The 24,428-nt window shown below is 36.7% G+C and overlaps 1 non-coding gene across 1 annotated transcript; it reads left to right on the top strand.

Moving 5' to 3' along the window:
- Positions 1-15,902: 15,902 nt before the first annotated feature.
- Trnaa-ugc lies at positions 15,903-15,974 on the top strand. The gene has a single exon. It is a non-coding gene; the product is annotated as a tRNA-Ala (tRNA).
- The last annotated feature ends 8,454 nt before the right edge of the window (positions 15,975-24,428 follow it).

Below are 24,428 nucleotides of genomic sequence, written 5' to 3'. Positions count from 1 at the left end.
TTGAATAGGGATGAGGAGTGTTGCGATACCTTATATTGAAGATCTTATCGAGTACTATCTGATCCTGAAATTTCGTGTCAAAATTTCCATCGATAACGAATAGTGGAAGAGTACTTACTTTTGTGATTAGTTTATTCAATGCAGGATATGGACACCAATCACATCCATGCAGTAATAATATGTTTTGCTGAAAAGTTACATATATTACTCAAAATTTCTGGTGTAATTTGACCATTCATTAATGATGTTCGAAAATCATGCGGTGACTCAGGCTGAGTAGCTTAAATCTTAGATTTCAGGTGACCCCATAGAAAAGAGTCCAGTGGAGCCAGATCAGATGATCTGGGTGGCAACTCAATATGACTCTTTCTTCTAATACAGGCATAAGGAAAATTTCTGAATTCAGTATTGACTACGAGTCAATAATCCTTCTAATACACTCTCAATCTTTTCCTTAATCTATCAAATAATGGACATCAGATGGTTCCACAAAGTTTCAATTGCAGCAGTTTTGCAGCGCGCGAGTTGTATAACAATTGAGACTCCAATTGAGAATCGGAAAAAAATTTATAGTGTTTTTTTTTACCTCAATGATCCACTATTAAAATATTTGTACTAGTCAAAGACTCAGCTCAACAATGTGAAATCTTTTACGAGCGAGTTCGAAATGACGTAAATTGTGAGTTTTGTTGAGGTATAACGTAGGTACTTTTTAATTATTAGAACGATCGTATCTGAAAAACAGTAGTTGTACGTGCTAGAAAATCAGTACTTATATGTTCTTATTTTCCCCCTTCAAACATCAAAAGTTCAGCCAAAATCTAATGGGTTAACAGTTACAAAGACTGGCTCGTATTATTTATAACACCCAGTATATGCAGCAGGATCAGAAGCTTAAAAGCATCAAGAATACACCTGGCGTGTGTGGAGATTCCATCTGAAAATCGTATCAAAGCATCAGGATCTACCTTAAGAATACGGTAGTTCCATATACAGTGGCGTGCTGTCGGATCCACACCTGTCACTCACTAATCAGTGATTTGAGTAGTTGTCTTTGGTTGGGAGACGAATTCGCGGACTGGACTTGTTGTTGAGGAAAACGTGTTCGCGCCTCCAACGCGGGGCAAACACTGGTCGCATTCAGCGGACGAAACAGTTGCGCAACTGTTACCAAACGCTAGCGGAAACGTTCGGTGAAATATGCGCTACATTCTCAACACGTTCTGGAGCGGACGCCATTTTTGGGAGCGGATTTGATTTGTGCTAGGTAGCGGTAGCGAAAAGGAGCGAAAGTTAGACTTGCACTGAGTAGTTGTTATTTAGTGTGGAAGATGTACGAGTTTGAGTTTGTTGATGAAAATGAAATCGAAATTGATGGTTAGAAATATAGAAGGATGTTGAATTTTCCATTTTTATATACAAGATGGTCAGTAGATGAACCGCAATGGATACAGAGTACACCTAGTAAGTAATTTTTCACACAAAAAACCTGACTTAACCAGCACAAGGTTAACGAAACTTAAAAAATCCGTTTATTTACGTCTTTCCTACAGACTTCTCAACCAATCAGCTGATCGTGACAGCTCGTTGGACTGCCTTATCCTATCTCGGCTTGCCAGCGGACGTTCAACATGTTCCCGACCGCTACCGCTACAGATGGGTAGCAGAAGCGCTTTGCGCTCCGTCCGCTGAATGCGACCAATGTCTTCGTGGGAGTGCAGTGCAGATCTGCTATAAGCTGGTTGCAACCGGCGCAACTGCCCCGTATGGTTCGGGGATATTTTCTTGTTTATACAGGATGATTTAGGACGAAACAACGAAAGGGCCATTCTGAAACAGGATATCTTACACGTAATTATAATGACGATTCAGCCAACGTTGCCTTATAAAAATGTTTCTAGTTCGTGAAATACAGGGTATGACTGTAATGATCAGTATAGTTATATTTAAAAAGGGAAAATTACTATTATCTGATAGACGCCCACTTTTCTTCAAGAGAACAAAAGTAATTGCCGCTTTCAAAATGTATGAATTGCAATTGATCGTTAATATATTGAGAATGGTTGAGAAATATGAAAAAATAGCTTTCTTAATCATGTAATTAGCTATATACCTAGTGCTCCCTCTGAGCAGAATTACAACAAGTTATACAAGGTGTCCGCATAGGATGGAAAACATACCTTCTTCCTATTATTTCCTATGTTCTATGGGTGAAAAATCGGGAAATTTAGAAGGCCATGGAAAAAATCTATAGTCTTCAAAATTAAGCAAAGTAATTCTAGCTATTTTCTGCAGTGCATTATCGTGTTAGAAAAGTGTATTGGACAGCGTCCAACCTCTGGCTGTAACGCACTATGCAAAATCTCATAGTGCTACCTATTTTAGGGGTGGTCGCCCTAAGAATTTTTTTACTGGTTCACAATGTCTTTGGGATCACTAAACACTAATCGCGTATTTAAATCTTTTGAAAGTTATTGAACTGAACACCATTCAATTGAAAAACTTTCTTGTTTCCTGTAAGGTTTTCACGAACTGCAAGATTTTTGCAAAAAATCTAAATAACTGAACGCATCATGAGATTTGTGTATGGAATATTCTAGTTCTTAATAGCATTTTTTGATTAGATTTCCCAAAAATCTACAAATTCATGAAAAAGTGACAAAACAAAAACACAAAGACAAAAAAGTTTTTCAACTCAATGAGCGTGACAATCTTCGAGGAATAGATGGTTAATGTTTAGTGATTTCAATTTGAACCATTTTAAAAAGAAGAGACAATTTTTGGGGGTGAAACACAGCGGGCTGTATACAGGGTGAGTCTTCGAATTGTACAAATATTTCAACAGTAGGTTCTTGAGGTCAAAAATAAGACTTTTTTTCCAAATCATTTCTTCCGATTCGGAAGATGAAGCCATTTCAAGTGTTCATAATGAGTTGGAAAAACAAAATTACCTTCAGAATAACAAGCTTAATCTGTGACACTACACATCTATGGATCTTTTGAACAGATTTGTTATCAGCTAAAGTACCCAATTCTTTAAATTTCACAGACACTTCTCAATTTTTCAACATCAAATTATTGGAAAACGGTTCATTTAGTATACGAGAAAATATGAATGAATACAGGGTGGGCAAAATTCGTTGTCTACTGAGGGGATCTCGAGAACTATAACAGCCAGAAGAAAACGGATGACACATTCTCTTTTTTCATGACTAATCCAAATCTGAAAACAGAATCGGCTTATCAGTTTTTGATTTCGAGTTATAAACAAAAATTGAGATTTTTACGATTCCGAAGAGTTCTCATAACTTTTTGGTCTTTGAAGTTACAGATCTGAAACTTGAACCCTCTTAGGCACTTTCATACGTAGAATCTACTGACAAAAGATTTTTATCCAATTCAAAAATAAAAAATTCAATAAAAGTTTGCATTTAAAAAAATGAAAGTTCACCTAATCATTCGAAATGAAAAAATATTTTGAGCTCATTAGTGGACTGTACGTAAAAAAGGGCCTGTAGAAGGTCCAAGTTTCAGGTTTGTAACTTCAAAGACAAAAAAGTTACGAGAACGAAATTGTCAAACTCAAAAACGAAGTATCGTAGGAGGCTGCGGTTCTCACCATTCTTTGTTTCTCCGAAAAAGAGCTCGGAAATGTGTCATCCGTTTTCTTCTAGCTGCTATAGATCTCGAGATCCTCTCAGTAGACAACGAATTTTGCCCACCCTGTACATTCGAAACCTACGTTGATTTCAATACTGGTATAGGGATGGTGATGTAAGGTCACCAGTTTCCAGATACAGATGTTGAGTTCAATACCTACTGAAGTCCTTCTACCGATGTGATCTCAGGTTCATTTTTCATTACTCCTGCAATACATATACTCAAAATCAAAAAAGAAATATCAAACATCGTTTATCCTTCAGATTTCCTTTCCAACTGCATCTTCCGCGAACTCAATCTCTATGAAGTTGGTCACGTTGAACATCAAAGGAAAGCGTACGTATGTTTTTCCCTGTGCATTTTCATCAGTTCCAATATCCAACAACCAATATGGGGCTCGGGGCGTCCATATCTCAGTGATAATAATATCGAGTCCTTGGAAGTTGGCTGCTGAGAAGAAACTGCATTTTGAAGGTGATAAAAAGCAATTCAGTTGTGTACCCTATGGACTCAACTACCTATTCCGAGAATATAAAGACGGTTTGAATATTTGAAGAGTTGGGACTCTCTCCAATGCATAATAAACATCAGTCAGAAATGGACAAGTTCTCTCTGAATAGGAATAAATGTTCAGGTAATCCTGAGGGAACTGAATGCTGCAGATAAAATAATTCGTTTGGAACTTTGTCGGGAAAGTTGATACCACTGCATCATTTAACGAAATCATTCGTTTATTTTCCTCATATTCAATTTTTGAGGAGTGTAATGTAAATACATCGTGGAGATGCAACACATTATTGATTTTTCTGTTCTGTTTTCTATGAGACGAGTTTTACATAAAATTCTTTGTGACAGGAATTTCCAAAATAATTTTTCCGTTAATTTAACTGCGTTCAAGACAGAAGTTCAAAATAAAAACGGTAAGAGACGACTTAAGAATTGAACCAATCGGTAAGTTGATAACTGATTCATCTTCTGTTTTGTCTGAGCTCGTGCAATGATGAAAAATATTCAATGGGTGAAAGTAAACTAAGACTACATTTTGCTGTTTGTTTTATCTCAAAATAACATTTTGTTATCGAAGAGTTACAATGGTTTCTGTCATGTTATCTTTTATAAATGAAGGGAGTTCATATTTTCATGATATCGGAATACTAAGAATTGTTTTCGTTTTAATCTTTTTCGATATCAGCTATTTATTGTTGTGGTTCTTCTGCTCATACATGTTTACAGACTTGCCCTATCATATATTCATTAGAATACGTTCATCTTTCAAAATACTTGGGGATATAATTCAAAATGAATGGAGTCAACATCTAGATATGGGCGCTGAATGTAGCTAACATGAAGTGAAAGAGAAAACAATGAATTCGTCAATTCATTTACTGAACTTCATTGCCATCAGCAATCTGCAAATATTCTCGGAAACATAAATGAAAACACTAAATGTATGGTTCCCAAGCTGCCCAAATACCCAAGGGTCGTTGACCGCAATAAATTTATAAGTAGGGAAATTTACATTAAAACTTCTGCAATTCAATTCAGAGGGTGGTTGAGCACAGAACCGTACTGAACAGAAAGGGACATACTCTAGGTGCAAAATACAAGTATTTGTTTCCCCAGGATGATCAGCGATTGTACTTTCATTTATACGAATTATTTTCACAATTAAGCATACTTGTATCAGATCCGTTAAGCAACAGATAATTTCAAGAATGGAGAATTCATTACAATTAAAATATTTTCTTCCCTCAAATGTTCAATGAACTTGTGTTTAGCACGGAGATGCGCATTGACAAGCAAATTCAGCGAGAAATTAAAGTCAAATGAGTATAACAGATACCAATTTGCGCAGCAGACTTGAGCACATGAAGGCGATAAATGTGGGTAAATGAGGACTTTTCCAGGAAGGTGAGAAATTTCAGGCTTTTTGAGAGAGCTCATTTTTCAAGAATTTATCATTGCACTAGGAAGTTTATTAGTACTTTTGAAGAATACTTCAATGAACTCTGGAACCATCACGATTTTGAAATTACTGTATATCATTGTGGAAGATTTTTCGAGAATCTTGAGATATCTGCGTTAGAGTAGTAGTTTGAAATTTCTTGGCTCCTTCAGACGTACCAAGTAAGTATATGAAGGCTTGTCAATACGATATTATGTAGATGAATTGAATTGTGGAACAGATTATTTTCATCAGGATGGAGCCAGAGAACTTAGAGCACCAGGAACCTTAGCTACTCTAAGACATTTCTTCAGGATCGTCTCAAAACGTATCATGAATGTCCTCCAAGATCTAACGCCATATGATTTTTTTTATGGCCATATTTTAAGAATTATATTTATCGAATACTAACTGAAAACTATTTCGATCATCTGAAATACAGGTGGTGTATTTGAAGGTGAGGCTTTTTTTCAACAGAAGGTTGAACTGGTCAAAATGAAGCGTTTCACCAAAAAGCACCTATAACTTTCAAAATTGAAAATGATTACTGAAATAGATCCTTATACGACACTAGACCGTTTGTTAGCTGAATTATGGCAAAGCAGTGGGAAAAAACTTATCTCCCGATTCGACCATGTGGTTTGGTTTCGGATATTGGCTCGTTCGATATAGAAACTTAGGATTGCCTAATTGTTCTCATTATTTTTTTGTGATTTACACGATTTTATGAAATGGCTCATTTGCAAACCAACTGACAGAAGAGATTTAGAACACAGGTGTATAGAATAATACTCCAAAATCTCACCAATGAAGCTCGTCTAAATTATTCACGAATTTTTTCACAATGGGCATCACAGTCTTCTTGTTCGAACATTCCAACAATCGTCGTAAAAATGGGTTGACATGGGGAAACATCATGGCACTTTTTCAACATAACCAACATAAGCACTTTCAAGAAACTGCCTCGATTTTCTACATTTTTTTTCACCCTAAATTGCACGATACAACAATTATTATTCTCTCAAAAGTGACATGAGGCATCTAATCCGATGAACTTGATACTGAACCATTCATTGTCCAGCCATATATGTTTGTTTTGTTTCGTTTTTGCGATGCCGGAGTCACCTTCCACAGTCCCGTACTTGAAATTCGTTGAAATTTTGTCGAAATTCTAGGGGTTGTATCTCAGCCATCTTGGATATTTTATATAGAAAATTTTTGGTTGAACGACTTATTTTATGAGTTCTGCCTTCTGTCAAAAAAAACCTCACCTTTGAAAACACCCTGTATAATATGATGAGCTCACGATGATGAATACCGTTGCTTATCCAGTTCTGAGTAGAAAAATATAACTCAGCAAACATTTCATTTCCACCTAAACTCCTAACTCATTTTCCCATTCTGCTGGCCCGGGCTTCTTAATTGAAACGCTGATGACAACAGCAGATAAACTCTTTCTGGAATGAAATATTCACCACGAGAAACAAATTTAATTGTTCCATCCCTGAAGTCAAAGTAGCCGAAATAAAGAAAACCCTCTGCGTATCCCTTTCATTTTAATCTCCACATTTTAGCACCAGCGAATCCGAGGTTTCTATTACGTTTTACCCACTTTAATCAGCATAAATTTTATCTAACCCCGCTGTATCGCAAAAAATACTATAACTCTAACGAACCGTAATAACTCCAGATTATGAAAAGCACTTCGAATCGTACAGTTCCGGATAGAATGACTATTTCTGTAGGTATAAAGTCGCAAACTTCATTAGGGGAGGCGAATTATCATTTTTTTTCTCATTCTCGTTTGTGTTCTGTTTTGTAGTTAGTTTCGTTTTGGGGCCATTAAAATGACAGCCCCACTATAGCACGTTTTAGGGAAAGTCTGCTTCCAACCTCGGAATCTTCTGTCTCGTAATTGTTTTCTCATTCGTAAGTTTTCCAGTAGAGGGCCTTGTGAAGTTTTCGTACTTGGGGTATGAAATGAAAAAAATGTGAATGGTGCCTCTGTCTTCTGTTATTTTTCGAAGAGTGGGATACAGAAAATTTTATATACTTTTTACATACAGAAAAAGTTGCAGAAGAGCTTTTAGTATGGGAAAAATGGAAAAAATCTGTAAAAGAACGATTCAGAAGATAAAATTTTCAGTGGAGTGTATGTGAACATATTAAAGTTCAAATTATTGACGAGTTTCTTGCTTTAATAATTGCACAAATAACAATTCGTTCAATTTTTTTTGAATCTCCCCGTTTCATTAGATGCTACGTATCCAAAGGTCATGTCATGACCCAATGAGTCAGGGCCAAACCCTGATCAAGTAATACTTTACTGGTCCGGAATGCTCTATAATCAACCTAACCTACATAAGCTAACACTTATTTATCCATCTTGTATTCCACCTATTACCTATTAAAATCGTATCGATTTCCATTGCAAGTACCAACCTAATCTAATATAAAACACATTTATCATCTCGTTTTCTACCTAATATCTTTTGAAATAAGAATCAGAACTTCTCTTGTTCGAAGGTATTGATATTCACTTCTAATATCAACGAGTTTCCACTAACATCCCATACAAAAAGCGCTCGGTACATAGAAGAAACGAAACACTTTTCTACTCCGATGCCAACCATCTCTGAGCCGCCCATACCACTGGGCCCATAACCTATTATCATACAGACGACGTGCGACGTGTCAATTTTAGCATTTCCGTGGCGGAGAGACCGCTAGTGACGCTTTCCGGGGAATTGCGGGTCGTCTGGCTTCTCTACTTGTTGTCGGTCTTTGTTAGGTGTTGGGATAAGACAAGAACACCTGACCACGAACCACATGTGCTGGATATACGTGCGACAGCACCGAATAGATCTGGGCATTGTCGGGGGAATAACAATAATTACGTAGGAATGTCGAATTAGGTAATAAACGTATTGTAACTACCGGAGTACCCTTTGCATATTGATGCGAGGAGGGTTCTTGATTAATTGTCAGGGCACGGTGCCTTGTCTTCGAAGTTAATGACGAAAGACACGTGACAGGTCCGAGCTAGGTTCGGAATACTATTCTCTGGTTGAGAGGTAGAAGTAGACAGAAGATTTTCTGATAGGTATTTGAATTGGATATGAACTGACTTTGCACATCATGGGTTATACGAGGATATATTGAAAAAGTCTTAGCTTACTATAAAAACAAACAAAATTTCAACGTCAAAATATTTTATTACTCAACATATTCTCCTCTTGATTGGATACATTTGTTACACCAAACATGCTACGTCTCTAAACCTTTAAAAAAAATGTTTCTTCTTGCTCTGCAAACCAGATCTCCACAACTTTTATTACCTCCTCGTTGGAAGAAAATTTACGACCCTTTGAACTTTTTTCATTTGAGGAAAGAGATGATAGTCGGATGGAGCCGAATCTAGTCAATTAGGGGGGTGTCCAAGTAATTCAAACCCTAAATCACGAATTTTTTGCATGGCAACATGAGATTTGTGTGCAGGGGCGTTGTCCTGCGAAAACAAAACACCTCTGTGCGTCTTTTCTCTTTAATTTTTTCCCGTAGAGTGGTCTATTATGTCGAATAGTATGATTACTCCATGGCAATGCCAAAAAACTGAAGCAAGAACTTTTCCAGCAGCTTGTTGGACACGAAACTGCTTAGGTTTTGGAGAACCAGAGTGTCGCCATTCCATAGATTGTTGCTTTGTTTCTGGATCGTAGAAATGTACCCAAGTCTCATCCATAGTAACAATTCGGTTCGAGAAGTCTACATCGTTTTCAAATCGAGCACAGATCGAACGCGATGCTTTTACCCTTGCACGATTTTGGTCAACATTCAAACATTTGGTGATCCATTTTGCAGCAATTTTTCTCATGTCCAAGTTGACATGAACTATATGATGAACGCGTTCGTATGAAATATTCAGTGCTTCAGATATCCATTTTCGCCCAATTCGACGGTCTGATAAAATCATGTCATGAACTGCATCGATATTTTCGGGGACTGACACAGAAACTGGCCTTCCCGATCGGTCATCATCTTCAATGGAAAATTTACCTCTTTTGAAGCTTGCAGTCCAATTTTTCACAGTCGTATACGAAGGATATTGATCACCAAGGGTATTGAGCATATCTCCCTAAATCTGCTTACCTCTTAACCCTTGTGAATACAGTTATTTGATGATGGCTCGATAGTCGGATTTTTCGATTTTCACAATTTCGGTAGACATCTTCATTCTTTCAATTTGGTTTGTTTTTTTGACCTCAAACTTCTCACTGACACTTCTAATGAGTTATTGTTCGTTGCTATGGTAACGCAATATTTATTTTATGCATGGAACTGGTCTAGGCTAACTAGTTATCAATACATCCTCGTAGGTTCGAATTTCGTTCACTGAAATGGTGATTGTGATTGTTTGAGCTAAATACCGTGAATCAATGGAGTATGTAGAAATGAAAACATTTGAAAGTCTGCAAATTGGAGAACAACAAAATACCATAAAATTCTCTTCGAGCTTGTGATGAACGAGCGACGGAGAATCCCAAAGAAGTTGACAACATCTAAACACAACTGTAGACCGTTTTCGAAATCATTGTCACTCATCAGTACAGTGTAGTGCTAGATATTTCAACCGAAGGATGGGTGCAAGAGCTGAACCTAACATTACTTACTCTGCAGACTCCTACATACCCATTCATGGCTCCCAATTTAACTACTACCTGCAGTCCACGAATGTAGAACAATTCGTCAAGCGACTGCAGACGAGCCAAGAAGGTTCACTCGCTAGACCACATTCGGTCAGGAAATAATATGGAAAAGGAGTACTTCTCTCCAGGTGCCAACCGGGGAAAATTGGATAAACAGCAATTCTGTAGTATTGTCGCCATTTCTTCGAGAAAGAGTAGATGATAACCATTGTTTTGGTCTCATTTGACCTCATCAGAGCAACACAACCCTTACCCCGGTACGAATGACGGATCCGTCAATTCATTCCATTTTCGTCGGGATATGAGTTGTGAGGGAACGATATTTCCAATTTGAGGTTGATTTACGATATCCCTTCCATACCCTTTCCATGTAGTCAGTTTTCCTATAGCAGGTGAGTTGTTGAGTGCAGAGGAAATACCTAACATTTTACAAATGGATTCATGACGTGGCCGTTCTAAGCCAGCTTCTCTTTCTGTACCTGAAGAGATTGTCACAACTTTGCAGACGTTATTATGTATACTCATCGTGCACATTCCTCTGAAGTTCAGTTAACAACTCTAAATTGATTACGAACAATTCTGTTCTTGTTATGGGTTTTTGTTATGGAACACCCTTTCAGCTGATGTCTCCTTCAAACAATAATATAATGAGCAGGGAAACATTTTCGATTCAGGGGTTTTTCTGTACCCGGGTGGATAAACACATAAAAGAAGAGATGCCAGTTTCAGGATGAATATCCTCTGAGGTATTCCAACCCGGCTGTAACTAAATTCAGCATTCGTCATGGAATAAAAAATATTAACCGCGATTCTCCATAGCAGCTCGCCATGCACACTCGGCGCAATAAAGGGCCCAATATGTACGGGAATGCTTACGCTAAGCATTTCTCCGATTCGTTTCCGTCCATATGGGACGCCGAAAGTCGTAACCGACTTCGACGAAACAGCGTTTCCACAGACTCCAACTCATCTGCCGATTATCCCACCTGATTTGCTTTTCAACACCTCGAAATCGGCCCATTCCAGACATCTCTCACCTTCGTTTACGCGACACCGGAGCCGTAGAAACTGCTCGGAGCCGGCAGGTCAGGCCTTTGCTACGTACAGTCGACATTTCAGCTTATTAAGCATGATTCACACCTATTTGATGCGGATGTTCGGGCAGGGAGAAACCACTGACTTTACGGCATTTTCAGGCGTTCAATTTGTCACGCAAATTAGCGCCGAATACCAGTCGTTTGATGTGCGCTTCGAGTGTAGACGGTATCGGTTTTCGCTGAACGATTCGTGCTACAGGGCGAGTATTCTCCTTTTCCCCGCCGTTTCATCCAATTCATCTACGTCAAAACGATACTTGCTGTTGGAAATCCATTAAAATAAATAATTTGCAGTTACAACTCACAAACGGCCCCACAAATTGAAGCAAACAAAAAGAGGAACACTCCTTTGCACAGGCAAAGAGATTCCAGGTGCTCTTAAGGACTGTAAAAAATTGAGAGAAGCCCCCTTCGACCTTTCTCTAGTCGACGCTCCTGACCAGCTCCGGTGGCCACGTATAGTATCCCAATTCTACGGTGAGCTAATTGACCGAAGCAGCAGCCCCACTCTCAGTGTTTTCAGAAGCGGCAAACCACAGATTTTCTCATCATTCTCTTTGTTGACGTTGTCGAGTTGACTTCTCATTGGCCTCGATTATTGTAGTACTTCTTTTAACTGTTCACCTCATTTGAGTGGTTGTCTTTTCTTCTCTTCTCAATCAGTTCTGGTGCTGGGTTGTTTTGGTCGAAAGGTTTTGTGTCTCAGTCTTTTCGAGGTTATAAATTGGTCCATTTCCATGTCCTTTTTTCATGATTTCATTATGAATGAAATGTGTCCTCGTGCGAGACTATGAAAAGTCCAAAAAAAAATTTTGATGATTCTAATGTTTTACTGTTCATTTTACATTTTGTCTCGATTCTCCTCAATCATGAATAAATATTTTATTATATTTTATACCTCAACTAGATTTTCAGACCTCTCTACATTTTTTCACATGGAAATGGGTATGTAGCACCCGAATTGAATTTTCTCCGGTCCTCCTCATTGATAATGAATACTGATTTATTCTCTCCCTATGATCATTTCTGTTATTTGAATCAGTGTATTTCATTTTTCAAGACAACTGTTCACCTTTTACGTACATATGACTAATTACTGTTGTCGAGTTTCAGATTAGTCGATGGTATTGCCCCATTTGGATTTTTGTACGTCCTTGTTGTTCAACCTAAAGTCGAACAGTATTGAAAAAATTCAAAAAGTAATGAACAGAGTCATGAGAATAGTTTTGAGCTGTAATAGAAGAACGCCAATTAGAGTCATGTTAGATGCACTGAACTTGATGACTGTGAGACAGAGGATTATATTCAAAACACTAGATTTCATATATAGGGTTGAACATAAAATGCTGCCAGACTATCTTTGTGAGCATATCAGATACACATCCGAAATTCATACACACCATACAAGAAATAGGAACAACTTTTATGTGGAAACATTCCGCATGAGCTCTACATCAGGATCTACTTTGATTGGAGGATTAAAATTTTATCATGGTTTACCTAGCGAGATGAAGAGATGTACCAATTATAATTGGTACATCTTCAATTCTCTATAGAGAATTCAGGAGATTGTTGATTTCTCACGTTAAGGGGCATTTTTGAGTTTTTCTTTCACTTACTTTACAGGTTGTAAATAGTTGATCAACTAATAAAATTATTATATTATATTATTGAATCCTCATGTTCTCCAGGGTAGACCCTGGATTTAGTAGTTCTCCTTCAGATCACGATGTAAATTTCTCAAATATGGTTCAACGGTGAGCCATGATACTGGTTCTCGTCCTTGGCTCCACCCTGAAATTCCGACTCTGGTAATCGTGTACACTCAATTGGTATGATCTATTCATTGTAATTTGAACTCTCATTGATACCTTCTCATATTCGTTCATCGTGCTCGATAAACATGTTATTTTTCAGCCTTCTGCACTTCTCGAAACCAACGATTAGTGGTTTCCCTCATTAGTACTCTCGATTTGTACCTCTCATATCAATTGTATCTTCTATTTTTCTGATGGACGTTTTAATTGTGCTTACTTGTAAGCTGTACGTCTCTGTAAATTGATAAATTTTCACACTCTTCAAGATCAACGTAATGTATATTAAATGAGAAGAGCAAGAATACTTCAATTCTCTCTAGCGCCACCCAGAGTCCAACATGCCAATATAAATATATATAAATGGTAGCGTTGTTGATTTTGGTGACTCTGAAGGAATATTGTCCAGTCTATGTTGTAGGTATCTTCCATAAAACATTTTGTGTTGATATCAGGTTAAAAATTTATCGTGAAATCAAGCTATATGGTATAAGGAGTGAGTTTGAGAAATAAGACCAAACAAGACGAAAAAGACTATTTCCACCGACGTAAGGGCGAAAGCAAATAATCATAACATATCTCATTCGTATAGTTTCGGTGACGTTCCACGGTTCCACCGTGCATTAACTTCTCCGAAACTTGTGCATATTTGTTTACCTATCGTCATAATGGCCGTGAGCGTCATCTTGCGAATGCAATAGCGGTAACTTCTCATAAATATATGAGCAATGCTTGTGCTTTGTGGCAGTAACAGATGTAACAAATGGCCGCGTCATGCCTTCAGCGTCATTTCTGGCGTTCCTTTTTTTATTACCGTGGGGTGACTTGAAAACCCACTCTGGGTTCTCACGAATAAGTCGAAAATTTTTATTTTCCTTCGGGAACGATGATGGCGGGATTCTGGCGTTTTCATGTGTGTCATATTTATGGACTTCGCGTTCGATGTTTCACGTGCAGTGTACACGTTTGCACGATTCCTGTATGGCGCTGATTTTTGGTACGGTCTGACGTGATGCATTGGTGCAGGTTTGAAGGTGGAGTCTCTCAGAAATTTATGAGAAGGGGACTAGGAAATGACGTTGCAACATGGTGAGAATCAGGCGTTATAAGGACGAAAAATAAACAGACCATTAGGTGATGTTTGTGAACTGTTGAGAATTTTATTTTTGGTACACCATTCACCTCGTAGATATCATAAAATCACGTCATCTGTTAGAAAATTGTATAAACTGACTCCTCTTCTCATTGAAAAATAGACACGATAACTGCTGTGCTCTTTTCTATCTTTGTCCGGTTTATAGTGAAGAATAATATGATAACAAAAAACAGAATTTAAGATACTTACCTTAAGAAGAAAGCATAGACCCTGCCCTTTCTTTAGCTCGCATAGAATGGTCAAAGACCAGCAAGATTCATATGTATACCTCGAAGACCTTTTTCGATAGCACATCGTCTTTTCCAATTCTTTCAATACCACAATGCATAGGAGAGAAGCCTTACTGCCTCTGGCCAGTTGCTTGTTGGTACTACGGTATTCCCATGTCAGTAGAGAACTATGAGATCAGAACACTCAGCGTGGCCTACTGTTCATTATGATGAAGATTTGTAAGGTTCTCTGTAGAGGATTCAACTCCCAGGGGCATAGAGATCCCTAATTTCAGTCGAAATATGTCAATGCTTGTATCTCTACAGTGATTGTAACTATTTAATGTTCTATAAAGACTCATCTTTTCATTATTGATGCAGATCATCACCATCAATACCTAATTCTTCGCAAGTACGAGGATGTATTGATATCTAGTTAGCCTAGAACAGTTCCATGCATAAAAAAAAATGCGTTACCATACTGACCACTCTACGGAAAAAAATTAAGGAGAAAAGACGCGGAAAGCTATCCAGAGGTGTTTTGCTTTTGCAGGACAACGCCCCTGTACACAAATCTCATGTTGCCATGCAAGAAATTCGTGATTTACGGTTTGAATTACTAGAACAGCCTTCTTACTCACCAGTTTTGGCTCCATCCGACTATCATCTCTTTCCTCAACTGAAAAAAAGTTTAAAAAGTCGTAAATTTTCTTCCAACGAGGAGGTAATAATAGCAGTGGGGGTTTGGTTTGCAGAGCAATAAGAAACATTTTTTTGAAAGGTCTAGAGACGTTGCAGGTTAGCTGTAATAAATGTATCCAATTAAGAGGAGAATATGTTGGGTAATAAAATATTTTGACATTGACAATTTATTTGGTTCTATAGTAGGCTAAGAATTTTTCAATATATCCTTGTAGGCCATCTAGATAACTTTCTCCAAAAGCAAGCAAAGGCTCTCTTCGACACAAATTTATAGGAAAGGTTTTTTTCTTATGAAGAATTGTTCAACAAATCCCTTTAACTCAAATATCGATTGATTATGCACCGATCAAGTGATTGATTATTATCAAGTGAATGGAATTGCTCGCATGAGCAAATCATGTACTTAATTCTTATCACTGCTTCATAAGAAGGTACTCAACAATCGGCAGGTGCATTTTAGCACCTGGTAATGTTGTATATTTAAATATTGAAAGTTGCGAAATATTGAACAGGTTTATATTCCGAGATTGAGACCATGAACCGATCAGTGCTGGGTAAACTCTACAAATATTGGTCCTGCTTGTAGGATGTCCTGTAACTATTCTGCACGAGCGGGGATGTAGCTCAGTGGTAGAGCGTTCGCTTTGCATGTGAAAGGCCCCGGGTTCGATCCCCGGCATCTCCAATTATTTTATTGTTAATCGCTGCGATAGTGAACATTCTTGATCAAAACTGATTGAAATCAGTTCGTTATCACGTTATCAGTATTAAATATAACTGTGTTTCTACAAATCCTAGGGTCATCAACTGACCAGTACTTTTTTCATTGTCTGCAGAAAAGGAAGTTTTTGGAAGAACTGAATACGTCTGTGAAAAATTCGGGTCCACTAAGATTAGATAGATTGTTGAAAACAATTCGATCAGCGACTGATGAATTTGGATTTCATTTACAAATTTCAATCCGAGTTTTTTGCAATATCTACTCTCAATTCTTCTTGATGAACTAAAAAAATAAGTGTATGTTCATGTATTTCGTTCATTTTCTGAATACTAAGTGGAATAATAACTAATAAGAACCCAACTTTTCTGCACTTTTTCCATTATAGTAGGAATTCTCTATCAAAATACAAATTTCTCATTATTTTGGCTATTTTTATCCTGCGTGGAATATCTAAATATAAATCTGTAACTGCATCGAAACCTACCAGCTGTAATGCTCAATGTTCCATAACTCACCCCCTTCCTGATCCGATACACAAATTCCATAAAGATATCCCCGAAACAGCAATCTCGACAAGTTTCGAATACCCGGCATTGTTTCAATTTCATTGCAGTGATTTTAACCTCTCGACAACTAGGTTAACTTCTGGACCATTTGTATGAACGGCAGGACATTTGGCAAGCTATACCATATATGACAACTCCCAATGAAATGTTGACTGTTCTAGAGGAAAATTCATGACTGTCATGGATTTTCACAATCCATGGGTCCTGAGTATGAATAGGAGCATTACAATAATGTGTTTTGTTCTCGTGTACTTTCCGTTCCAGAAAAGAGGAAGAGCAGCTGAAGTACAGGCTGATTCATGGCCGAATGGGGTATGTTTGGAGTGGAATACTTCAAAAATGACCCTCAATTAACTAGCTTAATATGTGACTATGTGACTATACACCTGTGGATCTTTTAAAAAGAGCTGCATTCGGTCAAAGTACCCAAATTTTCAAATTTCACAGATATTCGAATTACTCGAAAACGGTGCATTATACGAGAAAATACGAAGAATAGTTTTATTTTGCAAAAAGTTCAAATATTCATTAGATAGCGTCCAACTAAGTGTCAAGAGTTGAGTTCTTTGAATATTGAGTATTTTGATGGTACGTAATGGTCATAATGAGAAAAAAAAGCCGATTCGGAAAAATTGTTCAAGGAAAAAAGTGTTTCTTTCGACCCAAAGAATCTTCTGTTAAACTTTTCTGTACAAGTCAAAGACTCACCTTGTATGAAAGTAGTCGCTGCTACAAACCTCCTCAATTGTCAAATTTCGGCTATCCATCGCAGAGTCATCCTTATGAAATCATCTTTACATATCAAACGTTTTCTGAAGTGTTTTGGAACATGTTGAAGAGCTATTGACTTTATGAACAAAAGATCAACTCTCCATACGAAACAGATACGAGCTTTGTTTGTACCGCTTCGTTACAATGCGAAGAATTGCTACTTATTGCTAGGACCCTTTTATGTCTTCTCAATGTCATTCAGGTTGTCTTCATTAAACAATCTGCTGGGTCACGATGGTGAGTTGCATAAATTCTTGACTTTTCATTCAATCAATGGGATCAGATAAATGTGAGTTCGAGTATTTGGTTGTTGATTGTTTTCCATCGAGAAAAAACATTGTACCTTGACGGTCAGGTAGTTCTCGGTTTTACGCAGACAACATAAACATAGGACCTTTTCAATTTCGTGAAAATTCTTTATGAAAACCAACTGTGATTCTTGTTATAAATAAAGGTGAACGAATGGAATATATGCAAATTCTCAAGGGTTCCTTTTTTTCGTAGCTTACTTCAGACCTTGTTTCACGTAAATATTCGTGGAATTCTCTCATGTATCCTGTTGAAGTTCAGCCTTTCAAGATCTCATTAAAACGAAGTGACTGCGAACTAGAAAACTTCATTAAGTTGACATTTATCCCAACTCGTTGGATATGTTCCAATAAGACTTAGGCGTGTCATTAAGAGCGAATTTGTGTTTTCAACGCACAATTATGTTTTGGCTGTTCAGCATCCATAATAATCATGTTCATATTTTAGAAAAGAAGGACTCAATCATTAGGACGTAATGGATAAATTTTGACTTGGGAAAAAGCAAGCGCATTCGATGAAAGATTTCTGATTCTTAATTCGGCTATGACAGTCTTCGTCGAAAAATTAACGTTCGTTCAGAAAAATTCGTTGTCAATTATAGGCTATGGAAATTTGGTCGATATTCTGTGGCTAACTGTAATTCTTAGTTTCTGCTGTAGCATTCTCCAGATATAATATTCTAATATTATTGAGTATGTTCAGTTTAATTATACATTTTTCAACGTTTTCTAAATTGAAAGTATTCTCGATGTTCAAAAATTAAAGAGTATCTGTGAAATCGAAAATCCTGTAGTAAACTTTTCGCAGTAATTCACTCGAACATAAAATTCTCAAAAATGCCACCACTTTTTTGGGTCTTCCAATAGAAGAAAATTCTTTGTCATCTTCTTCATTAACAATCTTTCAGATTGTGGAAATATTCAGCTGAAATATAAGTCGTTTAGATTCAGATGAAACATTACATAAATTCTCTTACATTGAATATGTTCCCTACCGTCTGACGTATTGTGGATTTTAGAATATCAGGGTATAAATATTTGAATGAGCAGACCTGAATTCTAAATAGAACTTCCTGAAACCCCGCCTCTTTTTTCAATCACTTTCGGCATTTTCGTAATAAAAATTGGTATTAGTTGTGGCAACGGCGTTATGACATTAACGACATTTCATGAGTGCCAACCTTACTCCGTTCTAGTTACAGAAACTTGAGAAAACTATTTCATGGCCAACCAACTGCTAAGATAAATGTGAATGCAGTACTTATATTGTGAGCAGATTTCTAAACTTTGAATAATACCTTTTATTATCGACTCTTTCTTCATCCAGCCAGATTCAGCTTATTAAAAAAAGTGCATTATTTCTTTTCAAAGTATGGGCGTTAGTTTGAAGACGTTACAACTCCAAAAAGCAGAAAATAAATAGAAGTAGTAACTGCAGTTTATTGCCAATTGCTTATCAGGTACCACTACTATTTCTTATCTGCTTTCTGGAGTTAAAACGTCTGCAGACAAACGCCCATACTTCGCTACTCCAATAACGAAATCCACTGTGAAACGTCCGCGAAGAAAATTAATCAGTAGAAATACCCCATTGTGTCTCGCAGAGAGCACGATGCTCCAAAGATTCCGAACTCCCCCGTCCCTTTGTTTGAACGTGAAAAATGCCCCTTTCGTGAGTTTTCCAACAAAGGTGAAATCGAAAAATCATAATTTTCCCTAATATCTTTCGGCAGTGGCTTCGCGCATAATGCATTCCTGAGCCGTCAGGACGTTATAATGCTCCGGGAGATTCAATAGCCAAAATGGTTAGTCCGCTTGAATTCATAGCCCCCATTTAGCTTACTGCGCCAGAATATTAACCGAGCCATTATCGATGCAGTTTGAGCCGTAATAATAATCGGGATAATGAGAACTCTTGATGCATTGCACTGGATAAGCACAGACAGATACCATGTCAACGCTGTGTCCAAACCAGGTATTCAGAAGCGGCCTAATCATTATTCTGCCCTGATAGTGGACCGGAGATGAGGTCCTATTTTATCTTGATGCTACCGGTGCAAAAGGGCTGATAGTGAATAGCGTCAACGAACTGAGACGATTCTGTGGCCGATTCGATATTCTCTGATTGTGGATGTTCACGGCGTTCATAGAAATTTGTCATCGAGTTGAATGGAAGAAATTGATATTCTATGTGTGTGACAGTAGTGCTTTGCTTGTGCCATCCTACATTTTGATGATATTTCAGTTTAGAGATAACTATCCAATTTATATGCGATTAGAGTTTTATGAAAAAATTGTTATGAGGTAGGTATTTGCAGAGTAGAGAAAAAGAGAACGATCGCTGCTTGCAGACCACAGATTATTTTTACACTTGAATTTGTACCAATACGTAGTTCATTTTTAAGCCAATAGATGCGCTGGCGATGATAAGAGAATGAAATTTTAATTTGAACTAGTTGAAGTTGGCTGAGTAAACTGTCTTCCTGGTGACAGACGATTAGAATATTATTGTCTCGATTATTCTATTCACAGAGTGAGCCTTTGACTCGTATACAAATATTTTAACAGTAGATTCTTGAGGTCAAAAGAGCAATTTTTTCTATACCTATAGCAATTTTTTCCTATATCATCTTTCCGATTCGGCCCTGAGAAATTACATTTTTGTCTTTGAAGATACAAATCTGAAACTTGAACCTTCTACAGGCACTTTTTTACGTAGAATCCACTGATGAGCTCAAAATATTTTTTCATTTCGAATCATTAGGTGAACTTCATTTTTTTAAATGTAAACTTTTATTGAATTTGTTTTATTTGAATGGAAAAAATCTTTTATCAGTAGATTCTACGTATGAAAGTGCCTAAGAAGGTTCAAGTTTCAGATCCTTATCTTCAAAGACAAAAAAGTTATGCGATCGTCAAAATCTCAATTTTTGTTTATAACTCGAAATCTAAAAATGATAGGCCGATTCTGTTTTCAGATTTGGATTAGTCATGAAAAAAGAGAATGTGTCATCCATTTTCTTCTAGCTGCTATAGTTCCGAGATCCCCCTCAGTAGACAACGAATTTTGCCCACCCTGTATAGCTAACTTCATCTAGTTGGAATCAAAATTTCACTCTCTTATTTCTCAATTAATTTCCAATTTTCGATAAAAGAAAAACAAATAACCACGGTGAAATCTTAAAGCGTCTGTGAGTGTAAGAGTAGTTTAGCATAGAACAGAAAAAGAAACAAGATACAATTTCAGAGTACATTTTTGAAAGAGAATTGGAAAAAACCTCACCACAAGAATTGCCTCAAAATTTGTTTTTGTGTCAAAAGCACTTTTGCGATGAAGCTGATGGATTCACATTTAACAAAATCGAAATTGTCATCCCTCGTGAAAAGTGGACTATTCTGAATAAAAATATCTAACCAATACCTACATGGTTCAGAAATGGACAAATTTTTATGCCATACGGTGGTTGAAATTGACCTGTCTTGGCATTTTATTTGAAAACATTCTAAAACGCAGTTTCGAAGACAAACCTCTTCAATTAACGCTCTTCAAGTTTTCCCAACAATTTTGGGAGGATCAATAATGCATATATCACTTTTAAATTATGATACATGTCGGAAGAACACCCACAATATGAGAAGACATCCAACCCGAAGTGGAAAAAATTAACAATGTAATTACATGTTGACCGAATAAATTAACATTATCTTATAAACACCCGGTTTAAAAATTACGACCGCAATTGTGCCTGAAAGAGAATTAACATTATAAATTGAAGATTCCGATGCCTATGTTTGCTTATCGCCCACATACAAATGAATTTATAGGTATTTATTGCTAGAAGGGTAACCACCCATGCGTATTTTATTATTACTTATTATAGTGGTAACGAATTCTTTCCGATGTATAACAGAATTGTAATTATTTCAGCTTCTCATAGAATGCAATAATTAGGGACCTGAAAACACAATAGTTGTGACGAAAAATAGCACAGTAAAAAGTTCTTAAATATGTGGAATTTTCTTAGAATTAGCAATACTGTCAGCAAGGTATCTCACGCTAATTAAGTTGTGTCATTTTCAGTGAGCTGTTTCAAGGCAGAGAATTCTCAAAAAGAAAATATATGAAAGAACCACACTATTTTTCTATAAGGAATTACCCCTTAAATTTTTTTGCAACGAATCATTCACACTCTGTACATTGAAATCAAATTTTCAAATCGATTTGTCGAATGCTTCCAGGAAAATGAAATATCGAAACAAAAATTGACATTCGGATCATGAAACCCATACGATTTTCATCCAGATTTGTGAGGATATTCTTCTAGGAAGAGCAGGAGGTTTCATGCATACTTTCAATTCGATTTCCTATTCGTTCTTCCGCATACGAACCGAATGAACTTCCTATTCTTTTCATTGAAATGCAGGAGGAATCAGAAGTGGTTTTTTATAGGTATTTACCCTCTGGTTTCCCAGAATCCGGGAATAGAAAGTAAGCCCGAAATCCTGTACCACATAATTCACAAATGTTCCATTCCCATGCCTATATATATTCTCCTGGGACTGGCACATATGCCGCCAATATCCAGACACAACAATCAAATAACAAATCTTATAAACATACGAATAGGTACTGCGAATGCAAATACCCACTCGCTGAGGAATGATATATTTTATTTCGTTTTTACATATAAATTTGCATGCGGAATAAAAATCATCTCGCATAACACATACACTCTTCTTTAGTCTATGTAAAGCTTTCATTTTCTCTTATTTGTCGAGGGGAATTCGAGTTGAAGATCTTAGAATATGGTAGATGAGGCGATGAGCACAGTGTGTCTCCCCTAAAAGAACATGCAGTCTTCAACTTGAAATGTTAACAGTAAACCAAGTTTTTTTGTTGCAAATATGCTCGTACATGTCGATTATTATTTCAAATTGAACTCTTTTTGATGTTATTTAATATAAAGCGTGTGCTATTTTTTAAATTTCATTCCTAACTATTTTACTATTCTTACACATGGATACTATACAGGGTGAATCTTGGCTGGACAAATATTTTAACAGTAGGTTCTTGATGTCAAAAGAAACACTTATTCCCTTTACCATTTCTTCCGATTCGACCCTGACAAAAACCTATAGCCATTCTAAGTTTTCATAATAGGCTATTCCACCCCTGACGACTATGGATCTTTTAAACAGAGTTGCATTCAGCCAAAGTACCCAATTTTCCGAATATCACAGATCTTTTTTATTTTTAAACATCAAATTACTCGAAAATGGCGCATTATACGAGAAAATATAAAGAATACTTTTATTTTACAAAACGTTCAAATATTCATAAGATAGCGTCTTTCAATAGTTAGGTTAGGTTAGGTCTTTCAATAGTTAGGTTCTTACGTAATGCTCATAATGAGAAAACTGAAAGAAGTGGGTGATATTTTGTGTTAAAAAAAGATCAAATAAATGTAAAACTATATTCGGAAATTTATTCCATTCGATAAAACCGTGAGAAATAGAAGTAACATTTTTTGTATGATTTTTCAACAGTCTGTATTTTTCAAACCTAAACGATTTGGAAAAAATAGTAAAGAAAAAAAATGTTTCCTCAGACCTCAAGAATTTACTGTTAAAATATTTGTATGAGTCAAAATTCAACACTGAAGGAATAGGACTGGTAAAGACAGAGTGATCTCTGCTACCAGAACAATTCCTTTTGTATTATTATCCATAGCCATGTATCGTTAGCTGCCTTTTCTTGAAATTAATTACTCTTTTTATGCTTGAGTTGAGGTAATACAGTATTTGGGAAAATAATGAGAATACAATACAGATGTAATAGAAGAAAAATCAATGACATGAAGTTCATGAATTTCTCACCATTTACACAGTGCTAAAATGCCGACTGAACCTCAGCGAGTCAGAAATCTATGATTTAACGATGGCTTTACATTAATCACGATAATTCATTGTGCTTCATATCGGTTATAATGCAGAAATTATGTATGTTCCCTCTGCGTTATATTAAATTTCACGTATTGTGTTTGGGGAAATCTAATGAGATCATTCGTATAATGATCCATTATTTCCAGATCAATCTGATTCGTAATAACCATTAGACAGTTCTGATGAGAAAATATCATTGGGAGTTGAACTGAATGTGTTGTTTCGGCATATGAAAATATCCTTCGGGTAATGGGACCGTGTTTATGTGATTCTGCCTTCAAACCTTTCAGATTTAATGAGAACAATACTGGTCTTTTATCAGAGAAACTTTTTATTGTAAGAAAATGTTTCGAAAATCATCTACATCTCTGTGAGTTACAGTTTAACTTGAGGAGTAAGTAGTTCTTCTTCTCGATGCAAATCATTTTCAAAAAATTTTTCACTCTTTAGAAAGTCTTCTTGCGCACACTAAGTATCATTATAGCAATAATCAGATCCACCGATATGCTAAATACTTCCATTGCGAGTTTCGAAGGGTTTTTCCCTTCCGAAAATGAAAATGTCCATGTCAGTCTATGATTTTTTCAAAAAATGCTTTCTCCTACTAGCACCAACAATAATCACATTATTTTTAGTATTTGAAATCCAGCAACTGCTCCCCTAGCTACGTATGTGTCATAAAGTGATATGAAAAAAAAACTCCCAGTCTCCATCAACTGGCAATCGAACTATCGGATCCATTTGAGCATCCGATGCGATGCATTTGCATCGCATCGCAAGAAATGGACATTCAAAAATCCATATGCATCGCCGAAATAATATCTGTTATC

The sequence above is a fragment of the Coccinella septempunctata genome, chromosome 2 (genome assembly GCF_907165205.1).
Source record: "Coccinella septempunctata chromosome 2, icCocSept1.1, whole genome shotgun sequence".
Lineage (NCBI taxonomy): Eukaryota > Metazoa > Arthropoda > Insecta > Coleoptera > Coccinellidae > Coccinella > Coccinella septempunctata.
Note: the sequence above shows the minus strand (reverse complement) of the source record. Positions and strands in the feature narration are given on the sequence as shown.